This window comes from Lepidochelys olivacea, assembly GCF_965140295.1.
Source record: "Lepidochelys olivacea isolate rLepOli2 genome assembly, chromosome: 12".
NCBI classification, from domain to species: Eukaryota; Metazoa; Chordata; order Testudines; family Cheloniidae; genus Lepidochelys; species Lepidochelys olivacea.
In genome coordinates, this window is record NC_140422.1 from 39,214,289 (window position 1) to 39,234,484 (window position 20,196).

The window sequence follows — 20,196 nt, forward strand, 5'->3', positions numbered from 1 at the left end:
CCACACTAGTGGGGGTGGAAAGGCAGCTGGCCTGCGGGTTAACAGGGAGCTTCCTTTCCTCTTGCGCTAGGCGAGGCCGAACGCTGGGCCCTGGGTGTCATCCCGTCCCAGGTACAGGTGACAGCACGCAGGGCCTCAGGCCCCTCAACTGGCTAGGAAGGGGATGGAGACTCTGCCCTCCTGCTCCCTGAGTTCCTGGGCTTTTTATTCCATTTGTTTCCATTCCTTTACACGGTGGGATTTGGGAGGGGGGTATTTTTCCCGCAGCAACATTCCCCCCCCCTCCAGTTCCCAGCTCATTAAGGTTCTCCCATTATTCTGACATGTGTGCGCGTCACGTACCGGGAAGAAGTAATTTACTTAGAAGAAATTAAAAGTTCATTTTAATTGAGCGCACACTGCAGTATGCAAATGAGGAGCGCATTATGTACACTGATGCAGAGACAAAGGCTGTAATCAGCTGTTAACCCTCGGCGGGCTGGGCCCCTCCATGCAGTGCAGCAAGGAGCACAGGCCTGCTGCTAGCAGAGGTACCCATGTTCTCTGGCGGCCGCTGTTCGGTTTCTCAGGCGTCAGCGGTGCTGGCCACGGCCAGGGCAGCGAAGGGCGTGGCCACAAGCGGGCGAGACTGCCGCGCGGGCGCCTCGTTTGCCCAACACTTTCATTTGTACTTCTGCATGATGGGAGTTATTTTCAGCTCCCTGCTACTGCAGTCTGGCCACCCGGTCCGTCCTTGCGAGTCACAAGTGCCCAGACGGAGTTTCAGCAGTGCAAATGAGACCGAAGGGGACGTCCCTGGAGCATGCACTGTGCATTATATTACACATCTAGGGCTTCCTCTGTTCACATGCATCTGCCAGCCTACTTAGAAAGGTAGGAATAAATGGTCAGTTTTCAGAATGGAGAGACGTAAATAGTAGGGTCCCCCAGGGGCCTGTTCTGGGCCCAGTGCTACTTAACAGATTCATAAACGATCTGGAAAAAGGGGTAAACAGTGAGGTGGCAAAATTTGCAGATGATACAAAACTACTCAAGATAGTTACGTCCCAGAAAGACTCCAAAGAGCTACAAAAGGACCTCTCAAAACAGTGTGACTGGGCAACAAAATGGCCGATGAAATTTAACATTGATAAATGCAAAGTGATGCACATTGGAAAACATCATCCCAACTATGCATATAAAATGATGGGGTCTAAATTAGCTGTTACCACTCAACAAAGAGATCTTGGAGTCACTGTGGAGAGTTCTCTGAAAACATCCACTCAGTGTGCAGCGGCCATCAAAAAAGCAAACAGAATGTTGGGAATCATTAAGAAAGGGATAGATAATAAGACAGAAAATATCATATTGCCTCCGTATAAATCCATGGTACGCCCACACCTTGAATTCTGCGTGCAGGTGTGGTCGCCCCATCTCAAAAAAAGATCTATTGGACTTGGAAAAGGTTCAGAAAAGGGCAACAAAAATGATTGGGGGTCTGGAACGGCTTCCGTAGGAGGAGAGATTAATAAGACTGGGACTGTTCAGCTTGGAAAAGAGACGACTAAGGGGGGAATCTGACAGAGATCTATAAAATCATGACTGGTGTGGAGAAAGTCAGTCAGGAAGTGTTATTTACTCCTTCCCATAACACAAGAACCAGGGGTCACCCAATGAAATTAACAGGCAGCAGGTTTAAAAGAAACAAAAGGAAGTCTTTCTTCACACAAGGCACAGTCAACCTGTGGAACTCCTTGCCAGAGTATGTTGTGAAGGCCAAGACTATAACAGGGTTCAAAAAAGAACTAGATAAGTTCATGGACGATAGGTCCATCAATGGCTATTAGCCAGGAGGGGCAGGGATGGGTGTCCCTAGCCTCTGTCTGCCAGAAGTGGGGAATGGGCAACAGGGGATGGATCACTTGATGATGACCTGTTCTGTTCATTCCCTCTGGGGCACCTGGCATTGGCCACTGTCAGAAGACAGGATACTGGGTAGATGGACCGTAGGTCTGACCCAATATGGCCGTTCTTATGCATTCCTGCGGGGGTGCGTGCAAACCTCACTTGGGCATCCCCACAGCTATGGCAATGGGGCTGCCTTGGGGTCAGTGAGAGCAGGATGTGGCCTGGTACTTCATATCAATGGAGCAAGATGTCACATCTGTTTGATAATATTACAATATTAAAAAAAGTCTTGTTCCATAGAATCTAACAGGATGCTCGTGTTACAATGGCTTTTGAACGGCATGACAACAGAGCAGTTTCAGTGGTTTTTTAAAGATATTTAGTTTGCCATCATGTGTTTTGAAATCACATACACTTAACTGTGTAATTATATCAAACGTACAGCTAATGTCCAAATCAACGGTTCTCAACCTATTACCATTGTGGGCCGCATATGCAGCTCTCTGGGTGTTATGTGGGCAGCATCCGCATAATAGAGATACTGGCTGCATGGCCCTGAGGATGACACATGGGCTGCAGCTGTGGCCTGTCAGGGCCGCGGGATGAGAACCACTGGTCCAAACCATCTCTTGCCTCCCTTCAGTATGGGAGGACAGTATGTCATAAAACAGAGGAGAATTCAGTTTCGAATAGTAGTTTTAAGACTTGTGGAGTCCTGGGCCTACGCGACTCTACGTGGCACGGATAGTGCAGTGACTGTGTAGTCACAATATCCGCTGTCACCGTGTTCTCTGCATAGTCTGACATCCTAACCACATGCTCCAGGGTCTCTGGTTTCATGTTCCCTTGACTTCACCCAGCCACTTCCATGGCAAGGGGGGAACACCTCCCGGTCCCTCTTTCTGTGCACCTGGGACAAGACGTCTCATGTTTTCCGGTTTGAGACCCCAAAATAAATCACTCGTGCCCGGCAGGGCATTTCTAGCTCTCGGAGCAGGCCCGGCACCTGCTAGAGAAGGGTCATTCCCCTCTTTTCTCTCTAGAGTGGCTCCGCGCTGCTCACAAATCCAACATTTTCACAACAAAATTTCAAAAGTTTTCCCACCACCATTGCCCCGTCCGTTGCCCTGCTGTCATTCTAGGCCTGAGCTTTCCACCCAGCCCAGCACTCAGCTGTCCAAGAAGTGTTGGGTTGGGTGTGAGGCTTGTGCGCATCCCTCTGCTCTCTCCAGACAGCATCGGGCTGCTCACAGGCCCAGCACAACCCTGCGAAATACAGTCATACAGACCGGCAGTGATCCTGAGCTCTGTGCCCCTCCCCCCAAACAGCATCTCAGCCAGCGTCTCCTCTCCCCGCCCCAGCACTGGAGAGCCCCCCCAGGCACCCAGCCACTTGCTCTGCTCAAGATGAGTGGTTCATGGGTTACTGGCTGGGGTTTTTTTAACTACCTGTCAGACCTGGGATTTTTTAATGATAGTGAAAATGAAACCGGTGCGCAGATATGAAATGACAGCCAGCTGCAGGAGACAGACAAATTACCCCCCAACTGGTTCAAGACACCCACAGATTCCAAACAAAGGGAGTCATCTTGGTTCACTCTGACGGGCAGGAGCCAGTGGGGGGCTTCGCATCAAGCGGATCCGCTCCCCCTTCCCTGAGTGCTGCCGAGACGCTGCTCCCTCAAACCAGCCACACGCTATGCAGGCAGCTCTGCCTCCAGCGTTGCTGGCAAGAGCCTCTCCGAGGCGTTTGGCCCACTGCCCTACGAGGCAAACACCCACCTCCTGCAGGCTGCTATGGCCAAGCCCCAGGGTGCCCTGCCAGTCCCTCTGACTGCACCTCCCCGGCAGAGAGACCTCCCCCAATGGCATGCTGGGGAGAGGAGAATTGAGGTTTCTCATCTGAATCTGCCGGGGATGAGCCTTGGTCCCAGGGTCTGGCACTGGGTCTGGATCCGACCTGCACCAAGATGTGGAGCTGTTCAGGATCAGGCCCTGAGCGAGAGTGAGAGGAGACATGAGAGTGGATGGGAGGACCTCATCTTGCAGACCCTCCTTCAACAGACCTTCCAGCCTGTCCTATTAGCCCTCCAGGAACACTGAGTGGTCTAACCTGCCCCCTGGCGAGCACAGCCCTGGAGCTGCTTGTCAATGCACCCTGCCTCCTGCAGGGTCAGGGGCATGCACCCCCCAGCTTCCTCACACCCTGCACCAGCGCCCTTCCACCTGCACATGGGCTGCACGCCCGGGACTCCTTGCCACTGGCTCGGGAGAGCACCAGCCCCGAACATGGAACAGAGAGAGCCCGTCCTCTCAGGGCCAGGGGGAGGACGGGCAGGGTTGGCAGAGCAGAGGTGACAGAGCCCATCCTTCTCGTGCCTATTCACAGCAGCCTTTCTGCCTTTTAAATGTGCTAAATGGAAACAAATGTAAATGTGGAGACACTTGGAACCTGTTAAAACAACATCCACCCTGACATCGTCAGGGTCTGTCCCCACTCCTGTAGGGGAAACGCTAAGGAGAAGGGGCAGAGAGGGGGGCCTAGGGCTTGGCACAGGGTACAGAGCCTATTCTGCCCAGACTGCCAGTTTGGACACCGTCCATGCTGGCCGTTCTGGAACGGGGGCATCTTTTCCTTCACGGCTGTTCTCCAGCTCCCGAGTGAGGAGACCGCTGCCAAGCAGCCAGAGCAGGGTCTGTGGATCTGACCATCAGAACAGCCACAGTGGGTCAGAGCAATGGCCCTCCCAGCCCAGTGTCCTGTCTTCCAACAGCAGCCGGTGCCAGACACTTCAGAGGGAATGACCAGAACAGGGTAATTATTGAGTGATCCAACTCCTTTAGTCCAGTCCCAGCTTCTGGCAGGTAGAGTTTTAGGGACACCCAGACCATGGGGTTGCATCCCTTACCGTCTTGGCCAACAGCCATAGATGGACCTATCCTCCATGCACTTAGCTAGTTCTTTTCTGAACCCAGTTATACTTTTGGCCTCCACAACACAATCTGGCCCCTTATTTGCACAGTAGCTGGCACTGCCAGGAGGAGCCCATTTCTCACCCACCGTCTCCTTTGTACTGCGTCTTTGTCATTTGTATTTCCCCGGCATTCTCTGGAGGAAGCCAGGAGCTGAGCCCCTTCTAATGAACCTGGGAAGAGAATAGCACAGGAGCTGCAGAGACACCCGAGGGCTCGGGGGGCAGTTCGCCCAACCCCACCCTCCGGAGATCTTGCTTTTTGTGAGCTTGGGCTCTCCCAGCCTGGCACTCCCAGGCTCCTGGCTGACTCTGCCACCACGATGGGAATAGTGAGAGGCTTTCGCGGTCCAGGCTGGGAATTAAGAGGATTGCACAGCACTTCTCACACCTGGCCTGGCTCTAGCCAGAGCTCTCAGTGTCCCACTTTCAGGAGAACTAAAATTCACTCGTTTTCTCTGCTGCTCCCCCTTAACTCCTGCTCTCTGGTCCCAGGCCCTGTGCTGCACCCGCACTTCATAGCCATGCATTCACCCTGGGGTCACTCCGTCAGGTTTATCACAGTGATGAGCATGGGATGAATGGAGGGATGGCTAGATAGATAGGTCTGCGTCTTCATCTGCTGGCTTCCTTGGGTACTGAACACAAATAGGTAGCAAGATCCCTCGTAGCTGGAGGTTACCTTAAGCCCTGAAGCAGGAGATTTTATATTCCTTCTCAACCTCTTTTGGTTGATGTTTGTACAATAATAGCTCTGGAGAGTCTTGTTATTTGTATAAATGTCCAGTCCACTTTGATTCTCGTGAAGTTCTTGGCTTCACCGACATCCAGTGGCAGTGAGTTCCACAAGCTAATTAAACATGGGGCGAAAAGACTTGTTTTGCTCCAGTTGGACTTTCCTCCCTTCGTGCTGATTGACTGTCCTTGTGCCAGGAAATGAGCAGAACAGCTGTGCTCAGCCCAGGAATCTCCAATGAAGCTAGACTTTGGTCCACTGGAGCTGCAGTCTCTCCTACAAATGCCTCTCTGTTGGGACTGGTCAGGGGGCAGCTGAGGCCTTCAGTTCCTGCACCCCATTCCTGCCCGCCCCCAGATACAGCCTCGTAGGGACTGACTCTGTTGCCCTCTGTGCCCCTCAAGTCACACGAGTTTGCTTGCAGTGTGGCATGTAGCCGACACCACCTTGACCATGCCTTGGCCATAAAGGAGTCACCGCATGCTGGGTTATTGCAGGTACCATGTTGGGCTGCAGGGTGGATTTAATTGATACCATGTCACCTTTGCATCCTGTCCCTCGTGCCGTTCGGAGCGCCTCACCCACCGCTCCAGATGGCACCTGCGAAAGAGTTAAGTCCGCTGTGATCAACAGCAAGAAGCAAGTGGTAAACAATTTTCCTCTCCCTCTGCTAAATTAATATGCAAATTCCAACCCTCCCCCCCCTCACTCTCTCTTCCCCTGCTTCGAAATTAGTGAGGTAGAATGCTTGGACTAATTATGCATTCAAACGAGCAGGCTTCGTTAATGTGGCACTAAGAGGCGGCTGAAAATGATTGTGAGACGATGAAATTGAAATTCGAGCATGGCACTTCTAGTGCATCTGGAATCGCTCTTGCATACCCCAGCAGATGTAACCTGACAGTGACCGCCAGCTCCTGCATACACACCTTTGCTCCGTGGAGTTTAGAGGGAAGGAAAGTAAATCCCTCGCTCCTCCTGACCCCCGCTACACACACTCTCTATTTCGCTCTCTCTCACCTACTCCTCCAAAAATAAAAACACATCATTAAAAAAAGCCCCTAACCCCATGTTTGGGCTTTGGAAGATTAGCCAAGCCTTTCTGGTTGGCAGGACGCCTTAAGCCCATGGAAAGCGTTTCCATGGAAATGGATGCGATATCGAACGAAAGCCCAGGAGGTCACTTGATTTGGGCATAGATTTGGGGTGTCTGTCTGTCATGGCTACTGCTTTGTTTGGAGGAGCCCTGCTTTGTCCAACGTTTCTCAGTTCGGGGGGTGCAGCAGAGGGCTGTGCACTGAAAGTACAGGGGGTGTTTGCAGGGCCACCCCAGTGCTGTGGACAGTGGAGTTCGATCTGGCAACATGGGGTGGAGGTGGGAGCAGCTCTTTGAATATGTGGCTCAGGAATCAGAGTTGAGTCCGTGGGAGGCAGTGTGGTCTAGTGGATAGGGCTCTGGTCTGGGTTCTCTGCCACTGACCTGCTGTGTCACCTAGAGTGCTCTATGCTTCAGTTTCCACTCTCCTTTATCTGTCTTATGTAAGCTCTTGGAGACCGGGACCAGAAGTGAGACTCGCTGTGCAACCCCTAGCATGACAGGGCCCTAATCTCCGTTTGGGGTCTCCCTAGACTCTACTGAGATGCAAATAACAAAAGATGATGATCGTCCCGGGTTCTGTGACCCTCCTTTAAGATCCCAGCTGTGAACCCACTTCTCCTCTGCGGCTGGCCATCCCCGCCTGGTATCCTATCTGTCAGACTGTTAGTTCCTTGGGGGGACCTTGTGGTGTCGGGGTTGTGTAAAGCTCCGTGTGCACTTATGGTGCCATATAAAGAAAGAATCACCACTGCTTTCCCCTTCCCTGGGGGCGCCCCGACTTGTTCTCACCGGCCTGAGCCGTGACCCGCTGCCAAAGCAGCCACTGGTGAGATTCCAGGAGGCCTTCGTGCTCATTCCCACATCCCAGTGGGTTGTCCGACGTGCAGCAATGGGTGTATCCCTGCAAGCACATAACCGCCCTCCTCCCAGCACACTGCTAACTCCGTGGCCCGGTGCCGTGTGCTCACACCCACCCTGGAGTGACCATCCTGGCACACCGTGTGTGCACCGTTACACCCAGCTGGTGATAGTGGAGAGAGACACTGGGCACTGCCGCCTGGCTGTTGTAAGACACCCTCTGCTGGGTCCTCGAAGGTTCCTCCACACCTCCCCATGGCAAAGCCGAGCTCCGGGAATACTCCCACGAGGAGGGGAAGGCGCCCGGCCTGGCCTCTCAGGGGCAGCGTTTGCGAGGTCCCGATGCCGGTGGACACTAATGCAGTTGAGTGTGCGGAGTGGGAGTGGGCTCACGGGGAGGACAGTGGAGGCTCCCACTGGACTGCTGTGTAGCTACCCTGCAGCAAAGCGCTGTACTCTGTCGGTGGGAGAAATGGCATCGTCCGTGTGATGGACCCAGTGCGAGCCAGCGATGAACAGGGATCCCTTCGGGGCCGGGCCACGGCTGCATCTGCAGGGGATACCGAAACCATAGAGAACGATCAGTAATGAGAGCCGGGGGCCGAGAGCGACGCAAGACAAATTCACGCTAGACATAAGACACAAGTTGTTACCGGTGAGGGTAATTAACCATCCGACAACTTACGCAGGGCTGCGGGGGGTTCCCCACCACGGGAAAGGTCTAAAGCAAGATTGGATTTTTTTCTAAAAGATCTGCTCTTATTCAAACAGGAATGAATTCAGGGATGTCCCCTGGCCTGAGTTACGTGAGAAGTCAGCCTAGAAGGTGATCACAATGGTCCTTTCTTGGCCGTGTAATTGATGACTCAGTGAGCTTCTTTGGTCTTAAATAACACAGGCATTGATGGACTTTGACTTTGGCCTGTTACCTTCCATTTTCACCCCCAGAGTGCTTTACAAAGTATAGAGACACAGGAATAATCCAACACCACCACAATGCAGCAGCCTCTGGGGTGGGACACATCAGCTGCTCCACCGCTCGTGACAATGTTACTTAACACCCTGGGACAGGAAGCAAAGAAGAATCTGGTAGCCCATTGGAAATGACAGCTGATCACGACCTGAGCGTCAGTGCAGGGCAGGATGTAAGAAAGGGTGAAAGAAGGAAGGGGAAACCAAGCTGAAAACACACATCCGCCAGCAGAGACTGATGGGTTGCGTTAAATATTCATCAGACGCGAGGCTTTTACTGGAATCGTCCATTAAGATGTAATGTACAATTTGCAGCATGCTCCTAGCACCCAGGGCCTGGTGGTGTCAGACAGACAGGCGGAAGCCAAGGGTGGAAGATGGATGGCCTAGAAGAGGCTGGAGATCCATAAGCCGGCTGCATTGTTAGTAATCAGTGAGGATCTACAGACTTTAGGCAGCTCAACAGTCAGTAATAAATAGAGGAATAAATAGACAGGTAGATTAATAGCCCCCCAAAACAGAGAGCCAGCGAGAGGAGGGAGGTGACCAGCGAGGATGCAAGCCCCTAGAGGAGGGAGAAATGGACCCAGGAAGAGCGTTGCTCGGTCAGACAGTGGGCAATCAGAGTGGGGCACGGTGATTAGGTGTGCGCCATTAACGCACTGAGCAGTCTCACTTCTCCTGGGACGTAGCGGGAGCAGCGGGAATGCCTCCCAGGAGGTGCTCACCCCCAGCAGGATCAGAGCAGCCAGTGGCTCGCTGGAGCCTGGTTGGTGAATAAGCAGATCTGGGAAGAGCTGGATCAGACAGACAGACAGGCACTTGGATACCTGTGGGGCTACGGACAGAAACATGGCATGCGGACACAAGCCCACTGCGGGATCCAGCCCCAGAAGGGCAGTCTGCTCTGCCTTGCCCTGACCCGCCCGAATGTCAGGATTGGAGGCGGTGGTTCGTTTCCCCCCTCGCGGGTGTTTCCCCCTCTGACTGTGATGCATGGCAGTGCTAATTCGGCATGCTGCCATTAATTCCAGCACAGCTGCTGCTCTCTCCCTCAAGGCATTTCGCTAATACTCAGCTTCAGAGCCTCTCAGCAAATTAACATCATTTGTTCTGCAGAACACGTTTCATTTCGACGCTACATGCATCGCTTAGTACTCCACGAGCAACTCGGGGAGGGCACCGGGGGCAGCAGCACCATGGCGGCTGCCGCCCTTCGAGGCAATTCCTAGGCCTGGGACATAACCTCCCTCCCCTACTCCATCCCCCTGCCCCCCAGTCTGGAGTAGGCGAGAGGAAATGAGTGAGATGCGCAGGCATGGTCCTCATTGGGCTGACTCTCATTTGCATACCTCTTCAAAGCTGGAAGCTGCAGGTATTTCTCTGTGCACTGGGACGCTCCTTTGCTGTCGGTACAGCCCCGGACAGTAATGCAAGCAGAGGAGGCTGGGTGTGATCCAGATGTTATCTGAGGCAAGGCTGGGGGATCAGTGCAGAAGACAGGATGGTGTGAAGGAGATGACTAGCCCCCTGTTGTTTGGACTGGACCAGATTTGGGGCCCAGCTGCTCTTGACCCTGGCGTAGACCTGGGCTGAGAGGAAAGCCTATGACAGCAACTGCCTGAACAGAGCAAGAAGAGGCAGATGAAGTTAAATGAGCCCTTGACTTCCTGCCTTGCTCGCAGCAATCGGGCAGGTTTTGGGGTGTGCTGTTTTGCAGACCTGCTGGCATCTAATTTCCTTTTCATGCTACCAGTGGATTGAAAAAAAAAATCCCCGCTCTGTGGCATATGTTTTGATTAGTCGGCCGTTCCGCATCTCCTCACAATCCACCACGGCCCCAGCCAGGCACGGTTATTTATCGATTTACAGGGTGGGATTCCACACAGCTGCTGTCCCGCAGAGCACTACAGGTTTCTGCCTCCCCAACAGAGACCAGCACCGGCCTCTTCTGGGACTCAGCTGCGGGGGGTGGATTCCAGCCCCTGCCGTCTGCTTTGGGGGGGCCTTAGGAATCTGATGGGAGCCAGCGCTGTTGCCACTGACCTAGATGAGAAGAATGAAAACCAAGTTCTCTGCGAGGGGAAGAACCAGGGAGCTCAGGACAGTCTCCCGCAGGAGGGGGCTCTGGCTCTGAACTGGGGCAGGAGGGGGCTGGGTTACATGGAATGGGGCAGGTATGGGCTGGGAGCTATGGAACCTGAAGCAGGGGGTGGAACAAGTGGGACTGGAGAGAAACGATGGGCCACAAAGAACCAGAACTGGCAGGGGCCCAGTCCAGGGGCAGAGGAAGCCCCCTTCCCTTCTGTCCTGCCCTCTCCCCATGTGTATAAAACACGTCTCTGGTCCTGAGGGGGACCGTGCACCCCTTCACTGGAGACCCGATCATCCTGAATGGGCTCAGCTGCAGCTTGCAGAGGGGAAGGGTCGAGTGGCTACAGCAGCGGCCTGGGAATCAGGAGAGCTGGATTGTTCTGTTCGCAGTCCTGCCTGAGTAAGGACCGTGGCATCCGGCTCTATATCCGTGAGAGCATGACCCAGTTTCTTACTTTGGCCTCTCCGCTCTTGTCTGCTCCATAGGCTGTGGCCCATGTCCTGCCTCGCCAGCTGGTGTCTGCAGTCCACACCGCGATGCTAAGGACTGTCAGGCAGAGGGATGCCTGGGCATGGTTACCGACATGGCTCAGCGCAGAGTGCTCTGCCTGGCTCTAGCTACCCCAGTGTTCCTAGCCAGCCAGCCGGCCAGTCAGCGCTGGGCAGAGTTAATCCTGTGGCCGGACCGCAGCGCAGTGCTCTGCAGCGTGGGGAGAGTCTGTGGGGAATTCAGGAGCATTGCAAAAGGAATGGGATTTTAGCTTTCCAAATAGAGTCCTGGGGCCTGATCCTGATCTGACACAGGTGTAAATCTGGAGTAACCCCGCTGGGATCAGAGGAGGATCCCAGGGCTGGTGAGATACAAATCAGGGGTATGGCAAAGACCACAGGATTAGGGGATCTGATCTGCATCTACGCAGAGCTGCATGAATAATAGATATTTCGGTTCACTGGCCAAACCAAACTATTGGGGAAAAATTGCTTCAGATCAACCCAAAACACACAAAAAACTGGTATTCTCAGAGGAACCAAAAGCCCCCTCCTGGCCCTCTGGTTTTAGTGACTCTTCTTGCCAATCGAGCCTGAAAAAACAGGGTTTTTGTCTGAAACTATTTAGCAATTTTACGTTGACTTCACAGATCATTTTAGTCTATTCAAAATGGCATTTTTGGGTGAATAAACTATTGATCCAAAGACCTTAGCTCAGCAGCGTGTCTAAGCCCTGTTGGACCTGCCTGGGCAGGCTTGCTCCCTACTGCCCATTCTTTGGTGTTTTAACTGTGTCGTGTGACAGCTGCCTGCCCCCATGGGAGATTTGCCAGGTGGATTTTGCTGATAATCAGCCCCAACTGTTGCTCCCAGTTTCATCCCATGACTCCTGGGCACTCCCCACCCCATTGGATTGGGTTGGTGATGCATCTCTGTGTAGATTCTGATCCCATTGCCCGCTTGGCCAGCACGCAGGGAGAGGGACAGAGCTCACTCTTCAGCCAGCCCGTTCTCCTTGCCCCTCCTGGATGCCAGTATCTTTCCAGGGGAAGGCAGGTGTCCAGAACTAAGCACAGTGTTCCTGGTGGGGCGGGGGCAGGATGCTGGGGCTCCACCACAGAACTGCCTTGTGCCCGCTGGGATTGGCAGAGGAGACCGCCCACTGCCCTACCTCTGTGGTGGGAAGATAAGCCCCAGTGATGGGGGCTGACTCCCCGGTGTGGGGGGGATGGGGGGGGATGGGCGGAAGCAGGGCTCAGGGGTGTGGGAAGGACATAGCTGGACTGGAATGAAGAGCCTGGGGAGACAAAGGGTCTTGTCTCAAAGGGGTCACTAACGAAGCGGCCCTGCATGGTGCTGCAGTGGCTGCAGCATAATGAGTGCCCAGTCATTATCTAGCTAATCGATGTAATTGCATGTGTTTTTAATGTGCCCATCACCATAGTATCTAGCCCCCATTTAGGCTTCTCGCTCCCCCTCGCTCCTGCACCTGCCAAAGCACCAAGTTGGGGGCTACTTCCTCTCCAGATCGCTCCCCGGGGGCCTGATCCTGTGACGTGCTGTATGCCCTCGGCTGCAGTTGGCTGCAGTGGGAGAGGAGGGTGCTCAGCACCTCGGGCTCAGGCCCATTGTGGGCAGGGTGGAGCTCTAGTGGGTGAGGAGCTCTAGATCAGCTGGGCACACGGGAAGCCCAGCTCCCTACCGCCTCTGCCATGCCTGACTCCCTCGCTGCCCCCAAGTCCTTTCCTTCCCCTGATCTAATTATTATTCCTGGCCTATAAAACTGGGAGATTGGCGCAGCAATTACAGGGCCATTAACAGCCATCTCTCCATGGTGACAGGTATGAGAGAGAGCTTCAGAGCTGAGCCCCGGTGCTGCCGTCACCTGATCAGGGGCTGATTAATGCCTTCTGAATTGAAGTTAATTATCTCCAAGCAAGGAGAGCGGGAGAGGCACCAAGCCTTGGCCGGCCGGCCTGCTACTCAGTCAGGAGCACAGAGCAGGCCGGCCGCAGCACAAGGGGCCCGCGGCGCCCTGCTCTGCCTGCCGCCCTGGGCCACAGAAAAGCCACGATGCTCCAAAGCAACTTGTGATGCTGGAACCTACATTTCTGAGGTGCCCAACTGAGACTGCGCTGGGGTGTCTACCCCACCCAGGACTGGAAGGGATTAAGGTAGCAGCTAGGCCCATTAACGCCACAGGCTGCACCTGGAGGGAGAGTCAGGGAGCACGGAATTGACTGCAAGCAGGTTCAGCTGGGCAGGAACAGGCGGGGCCAATAAAGCCAGGGAGCTGGCAACGGCTGGGGCTGCTGCGGTGGGACAGGGCAGCCACGCCCTGGGAAGAGGGAGTTGGGGCTGGTACTCCCAGAGAAAGGGGGGAACCAGGAGAGTAGGCAGAATTTCGCTTTAGGAGAACTTTTCTCCAATGTCCTTCAAATCAGCTCAGGCCAGTGAAGTGCGGCAGGTTCTGACCATGTGGTGGGCCAAGTTGTTGCTCTCCTCCAGTGAAAGAGACGGGCCACAAGGAATGATCTTCCCCGCTGCCCCAGTTCTGGCTGCCGTTTTGTCTGACCCAGTGGGTGGTTCTGACCAGGTCCCCTGCTGACCGGGGTGAAAGCCTTGGTTACCCTGCAAGTGGAGTTGCTGATGGAGGTAGCTCTGACATTTGCTTGACCAGCTCGTGGGAGGAGGGCAGAGCTTCCCAGCCCTCCTTCCTGCTAATTTTGGATGGTCAGTGTCCACGGACAGATGTTGTAGCATCCCCAGGTTGCAGAGGAAAAGCTGCAGCTCTTGAGCAGACGGGAAGGGGGGTGTAACAGCCCGGGTCTGACCGTCAGGCCTTGCCCAGGTGCCACGGTTACATGCGGACACCGATATTCCAGTTTAGTTTCAGATTGTCCAAACATTGGATACAGACAGAAACAGGCGTCTTCCCTCAAAACCCAGCTTCCAGCTGGGAACCTTGGTCCTCCCAGGCCTTGTAGGTGCATCCGATGCTTGCGACAGCAGGGGCTGAGGTAACGGGGGCACTGCTGCAGGAACCTTGCCGTGTAGTACCCACACTGAGCGCCAGCTACACTCATTCGGCGCCCCCCCAACTGCGAAGCGCTGGGCCCAGGAACAGCCTCTCCCTGCCTCCGAAGCATTCGGTACGGGTGCTGCCGTTGCTGGAGACAGAAACCGCACCACATGGACCAATGGTGTGATGACCCCTGGCAGATCCTGCATAGCTACAGCGTGTCCGGGGCCATGAGGCAAGTACCACGTATTGCCAGCCTTGGCAAGCTGCCTGGCAGGCTGGCACAGACATTCCCTGCCACACTCAGTGAGCGGCCACTTTCCCTCTGGCCCGTCTCTGCTAAGGAGGCCATTGGATGTCTGGTGTGTTGGTTCGAATGCTCACTCGGGTGGCAGAAAAGGAAGAGGAGGGCTGTCGGGGATGACCCTCTGCGCCACAGCACAGGGGGCGGGAGCATTGGCGAAGGGCAGCAGCATGCTGCCAGTTTGCCTGAGCCCAGGAGAAAGGCGACAGCTCCCTGCTGGTTTGGGGGCCGACTCGCACCGTGGGGCTGGTGGCTTTGTGGGAATGCGATGCCCACGGGGTGGGAAGCTGCAGAAGGTTTTCATGTCAAAAGGCAGAGAGACGCTCTGAATATTCCATTAGCAGAGCAATGTGGTGTGCTGCAGAGAACATCTGGCTGGAGTCTCTGGAGACCTCCCGCTTTGTGCAGGAAGCAGGAACTGTGAAATATGGAAGGAAAAAGGAGCGAGAGGGAGGAGGGGGAAAGACCCTGGAGCACCCTCGGCACTGCTGCCGGGATCCCCTTCCGTTCCCTTTTACCTAGTGGGGCTCTGCTTCCCAGGTATTTCCCATGGAGATCTGCTGCTTGTTGTGGTTTTCCCTGAAAAATGGATGACTGGAAGCCACCCAGGTGATATCTGCATCAGGCCAACGGGTGTCCGACACCTCTGCAGCGGGGCTCAGACTGTGTGGGGTGCGGCCTCCCCCAAGGGATCAGGTCATTAGTCCAGTGCGGGGGGGGGGGCAAGGAGAGGGCAGGAGGGAGAGGTGGAAGCTCTCTGTGTTTGAGGTGTCGTAGGCTTGAGTGAAGACTTTTCTCAGCCAGCTGCAGGGGACTGGGTCCAGGGCAGGGGTCCCTGCTCTGAGGGGCTCATTGCTCATCTAAGAAGTGCCTGAATGGGGGCACTGGAGAGACACCAGCCGTGTGTGTGCATGAGGGTCAGGCACTGCCCTGGGTGGGACAGCCGACACTTATGGGAGTCCTGGGGGCCAGCAGTGTTTGGGGGGGCAAGTGAGGAGAGGAAAAGTGTGTGTCGGGGGGAGTATAATGGGATCCTGGCTGGCCAGGGGGACAGAGTCTGATGGGACTGGCCCGCACCGGAGACTCGTCTCTGGGAGATTGCTGGGGGACCGGGTAGGGCAGAGAACAGGGAGGGGATGCATTCCTGCTCTGCAGCGTGCCGGGCGCGCTCTGTAAGTGGCCCCGCCTGGATCTGAGCGCAGGTTGGAGCGTGGTTACCTGGCTCTTTGCGCTGGGATGACCCAGTGGCTGAGGGTAGCAGCTGTGTCACCTCCGGCCCTGAGCACTGGAAGGCTCTGTCCCCGCTGCGTGCGGGGGATGCCGACGTGCCTGTCTCCCCACAGCCTGGCTGGGAGAGCCCCCTGGGTGCACCCCAGGGAACCTCTTCCCGCTCCGCTGCCTCCCTCCGGAGCTCGCCCGAGCACTGAACTCTGCCCAGGGCAGCGCGGGGAGGGCAGCAACTGCCATGCAGCTTTCTCCTACCAGACGTACAACGTCCGGCACAACGAGGCCTCGCATCTGATGGGGGGCATTTAAGCCACCGTGTTTAGGCACCAACCACCCATAGAAATCAATGGGACCTGGCCTGCTGCTTGAAAGCAATGGGAGGTTAAGGAGCTGGGCCTTAGATGCTACCACAACCCCAGGATTAAATAAGAGGAATAGAGTTGTATGATGTATCAACACTCGCTGGGCCTGGGGAGAGGCTGTGCTTAGCAGTGTGTCCCTCTCCCTTTCCTGCAGAGCTGGCGATGCCCACTGGGGCTGCATCTCTCTTCCCCCAGAATAAGCACTTAGCATCCTGGGTCTGTGTTTCAAACTGGTCTCTCTGCAAAGCTCAGAGTCCCTGGCTGGTCCTGGACCATTCTGGCTGTTGGGGGTGGAGCCCGAAGACGGTTGGCTCTGGAGACTGGTCGTGTAGGAAACGTGAATGAATCCTGAGACACAAAGAAAGACAAAAGTGTGGGCCATGCACACCCCGGCAGGACACGATCACTGCTCTCCTAGCAGGTCTCCAGTGCGTGCCACACCAGACAGGCGTTTGCTGAGGCACCGGGGGGAACAGAGTCCTTGAAATCTCTTCGGTGAGCAGGTCTCCCGTTCTCTCTTCGGTTCTCCCGTTAGTTGCCCTTGAAGCTTATTCTTACAGGACCAGATCCCAAGTCCCTGTAAGTCAAACTGCGTCTTTTCCATTGCCATGACTGAGCTTTGGACAGAGGGCTATTTCTGTATCCGCCATTTGATTCTACAGTATCCTTTGGCTTGTTACTGGCCCGCAAGGAGAGTCTGAAGGAGAGTCCCAGCACTGCTGCAAACCCACTAAACAATGTGCACCATTAAGGATCCCGGGGACTCTCCTCCCACTGAGAACAATGGGAGCTCCTATGACGACTGGTTGCCCCCACCCCACACTCAGATTCCACGTCAAGAAATAAACCCACTCCTGGTACGTTCAGTGGTGGGGAGAACATCAATTGGACACCCTGGTTAGTTGTTTTCAATGCCTCCGTAATCCCCTCTCTGCTTCCTGCGAGTCCGATTGGCCAGAGCAGAGCTAGAGAATTGGTCGAAACTAATCACCTGGCATGTGAACCAATTTCCTTTACAAAAAACAAGTCAGCAACCCACTGGGGAGCGGTTTTAGGCCCTGCTCAGCAACACCAGAAATGCGTCTTTGGCCAGAGAAGTCATGTGCTGTCGCTGGGTCGAAGGCTCAAGGGAGCAGAGTGGATGGGCAGGTGTAAATCTGGAGTACGTCCGGTGATGTGGCTCTGGACGTACAGGGACACTGCTAGCAGCAGAACTTGGCTCGGAGCCTCCCCTGGTTTAACAGATTTCCCCGAAATTCAGCTCCAATTTTTCCCTGTCATCTGAAAACCCAAGTGCTCAGATGGGCCGAATGGGTTTCTCTTCTGTCCGACTCCGCACTTGTGAACAGCACAGAGCCCAGTCCCCTGCCAACTTTTGGGACACTGCGCTCTTCCTGCGGAGCGGAATCACTACAGCAAACCCAGGCCAGGCCGTGGGCTGCATGCCCTCCCTACATCCAGCGTTAGCTGTGTGGGATTTGGCACCTGGCTCTTGCCTCAGTCTCACGCGGTGTGTAAAGCCGACCTCTGTTAAATAGGTCCAGGAATTTTAGTGACAAGAGTCCTGTTTCCATGCCCACTGCACTTGGCTGCGGTTCTGATCTGAAGAATGCAGGGAAGGTCTCATAACCAAGAGGGGGCGGTTTTCCTCTTGCTCCCTAGCACCCCGCACTCTGCCTGCCCCGCCAGTTAGAGCCGTCACGTGCTGAGGAAAGGAAAAAGAAACTCTCCTCCCCACAAAAACTTGGGAGTTTTTCCGAGCTGCACAAAAAGCAGAGGAAGAAAACCCCGGTTGGAGCTGTTCGCACAGTGATCAGCTGAGCTGGCACTTCCAGGCCAGCGTGTGGTGCTGCATAGGGAACAGCTCTCCTTAGCGTGAATAGGGGCACCACTGTATCTGTAACCGCCCCCCCCCTGACCTGCTGCAAAGCCAGGCGAGAACTCCACCCCATGCTGTAGTTTAAAACAAACCCCTCGGCCCCCCAGTACCGGGCAGGCCTCTGGAGTGAGGCACCGGGCTTGCCAGCCCCTCACACAGACGCTGCCTCTTTCTAGACCCCCCGCCCGCTCAGCGCAAAGCGGCTGTGAAATGCATCTCCCCGAGAAACCCCTGCCGGAGAAGCAGGCCCCAAACCAGTGAGTTATCCGAGGACTCATCCCCCTACCCAGGCTTCAGCAAAGCTTGCCAAAGCAGGGCAGCAAATGCCAGTGTGGGATGAGGGGCACCCCGGGGCTAGAGACCAATCTAGTGAGATGAGACACACAGCTGCGTGAGCACACACCCCAACATGCTCCCCCCCACACGTGCACACAGAGGCAGGCTGCCGCACCGTTGCATGCTCAGAGACACGCTACACCAACTCATGTGTGCCCGGACACAAATATTCATGCAGCACACAGACACACCCGGAGATTTCGTTGCTTTAAAATGAAGACAAGTACCTTTTTCCTCTCCCGATTCGCCGTCTGCTACCTGTCCTGCCTCTGCCAATTTGTCTGTCTGTTTTTCTCTCTCTCTCCCGCATTCCCTGCTCTCTGCAGCCCGTCCTCCATGGCACCTCTGCCAACTCAGCCACCGCCTGCTTCAAGATGGGCTGCCAGCTTCTTTTCCGCTCAGTGTGGGGTTTGTTTTTTTGTTGGTTTTTTTTTTTTTTTGGCCCCATGCTGCCTGCTGGCATTCTGGCAGCCTCGCCGCTCCGTCGATGGCATGTGTCCATTTTTCCCCTTCCCAATCTACCCTCCCCAGCCTCTCTTCGTTGCCTCCGGAGCTGCCCGTCGTGCCAGCTCTCAGTGAAATTGGCAGGGAATGAACCGGAGTAGTGAGCCTCTCAGCAGCTGATTGTAGCCACACTTAAAACAAAAAAAAGGAGCCCGAACAACACACAAACAGCCCTTCTGCTAGGAACAAACGCTGGCAAAGGGGCTGGGGGGCCGCAGGGGGCTGCGTCGGGGTTGGCAGCCGCTCTCCAGAAAGGAGCAACTCCATCACTTCCTCCTGCGCATGCCAAAAAAAAAAAAAATTCATAAGCGAGGGTTTGGGATTTGTTTCACACATCTGAGCCTCCTGAGTGGGGAGATCGGTAGGGCCCCCCCTTTCTTCGCCAGGTCCTGCCTCACATCCTTGCCCCGCTGCCTCTCGGTCCTTCCCCCCGGCACAGGGGCCACGGGAACCTGCTGCATCCCCGAGATGTCACAGAGTTTGCTCTTCACTCTCGTCCCCCCCACCTCCGCAAGGAAAAAAATGCTCCAGGAATCACAGCCTGATCCCAGGCTCTTTGCACAAACAAGCCTCGGTCTTGATGCATTTCAACAGGAACTCTCCAAGACCCACCCCCTTACCCAGCATCCCCCTCTGCCTCAGGTTTAGAAGGACCTTGGCAAATTGGGAAGGAGGAGGGACATCCCATTGAAGGGTTTGGGTGGCTCACAATTGTTTCACCAGCCCAGCCCTTGAAGGGCCTCTGGGAACATGGGATGAGTCCTGCTGGAACAGACCTTTGTGCCCTCAGGCCAATAACTGTTGCTTCAAAGAAAAATGAAAAGCACCCGTTATGCACCTGTCAGTTGTGTGGCGCTGCCCCTGGGATGGAGATTCTCCCCTTAGCCCTTGGAGGAGGGGTCAGCTTGCTACCGGAGGCGTGAGGTTTAGCTCGTAATGTCGCCGAGCCCTGGGGGAGGAGTTGAAAGTGGTGAACAGTATGAGAGGGGATGTCCCGAGAGGTCTAATGAGCGCTCGTCCATCTGCCAAAATCTCTTCTACACTTGGTGCAAACACATCCCCCAGCTCTGAACCGAAACCCCTGACTCCAATCTCATATATCCAGAGGAACTGCTCAGAACTCAGCAAAGGCACCCTAGGGGAACATCGAGGTGTGTGACATCAGGTCTCGAGTGCTCCAGAGGTGGCTGGCTGGTTGGACTGAAGGAGTTTCGCCCCTGGCAGCAGGGTCCCGGCAGGAAGAGATCACGGACTACTCTTTGCCACTGTCATGGTGTAGCATTTCTGCCACAGCAGTACCCAGAGTACGATCAGGGTACGCACCGAGAGCTAGGCAGGGTTCATGCCCCAAAAGGAAATAGCCAGTGAAATGATAGGAGGGAGCCAGGAGGGCTGTGGAGAAGGGCACTGAGGGGTCCGTGGGAAGAGGTTGGAGAAGGCAGAGAAGAAGGTCCA

The 20,196-nt window shown here is 55.0% G+C and overlaps 1 long non-coding RNA gene across 1 annotated transcript; it reads right to left on the reverse strand.

Moving 5' to 3' along the window:
* Window positions 1-366: 366 nt before the first annotated feature.
* LOC311529200 lies at window positions 367-18,610 on the reverse strand. Its single transcript, XR_014713790.1, has 3 exons — window positions 18,465-18,610; window positions 7,669-8,102; window positions 367-6,195 (listed from the first exon to the last, which is right to left on the reverse strand). It is a non-coding gene; the product is annotated as an uncharacterized lncRNA (long non-coding RNA).
* Between the last annotated feature and the right edge of the window lie 1,586 nt (window positions 18,611-20,196).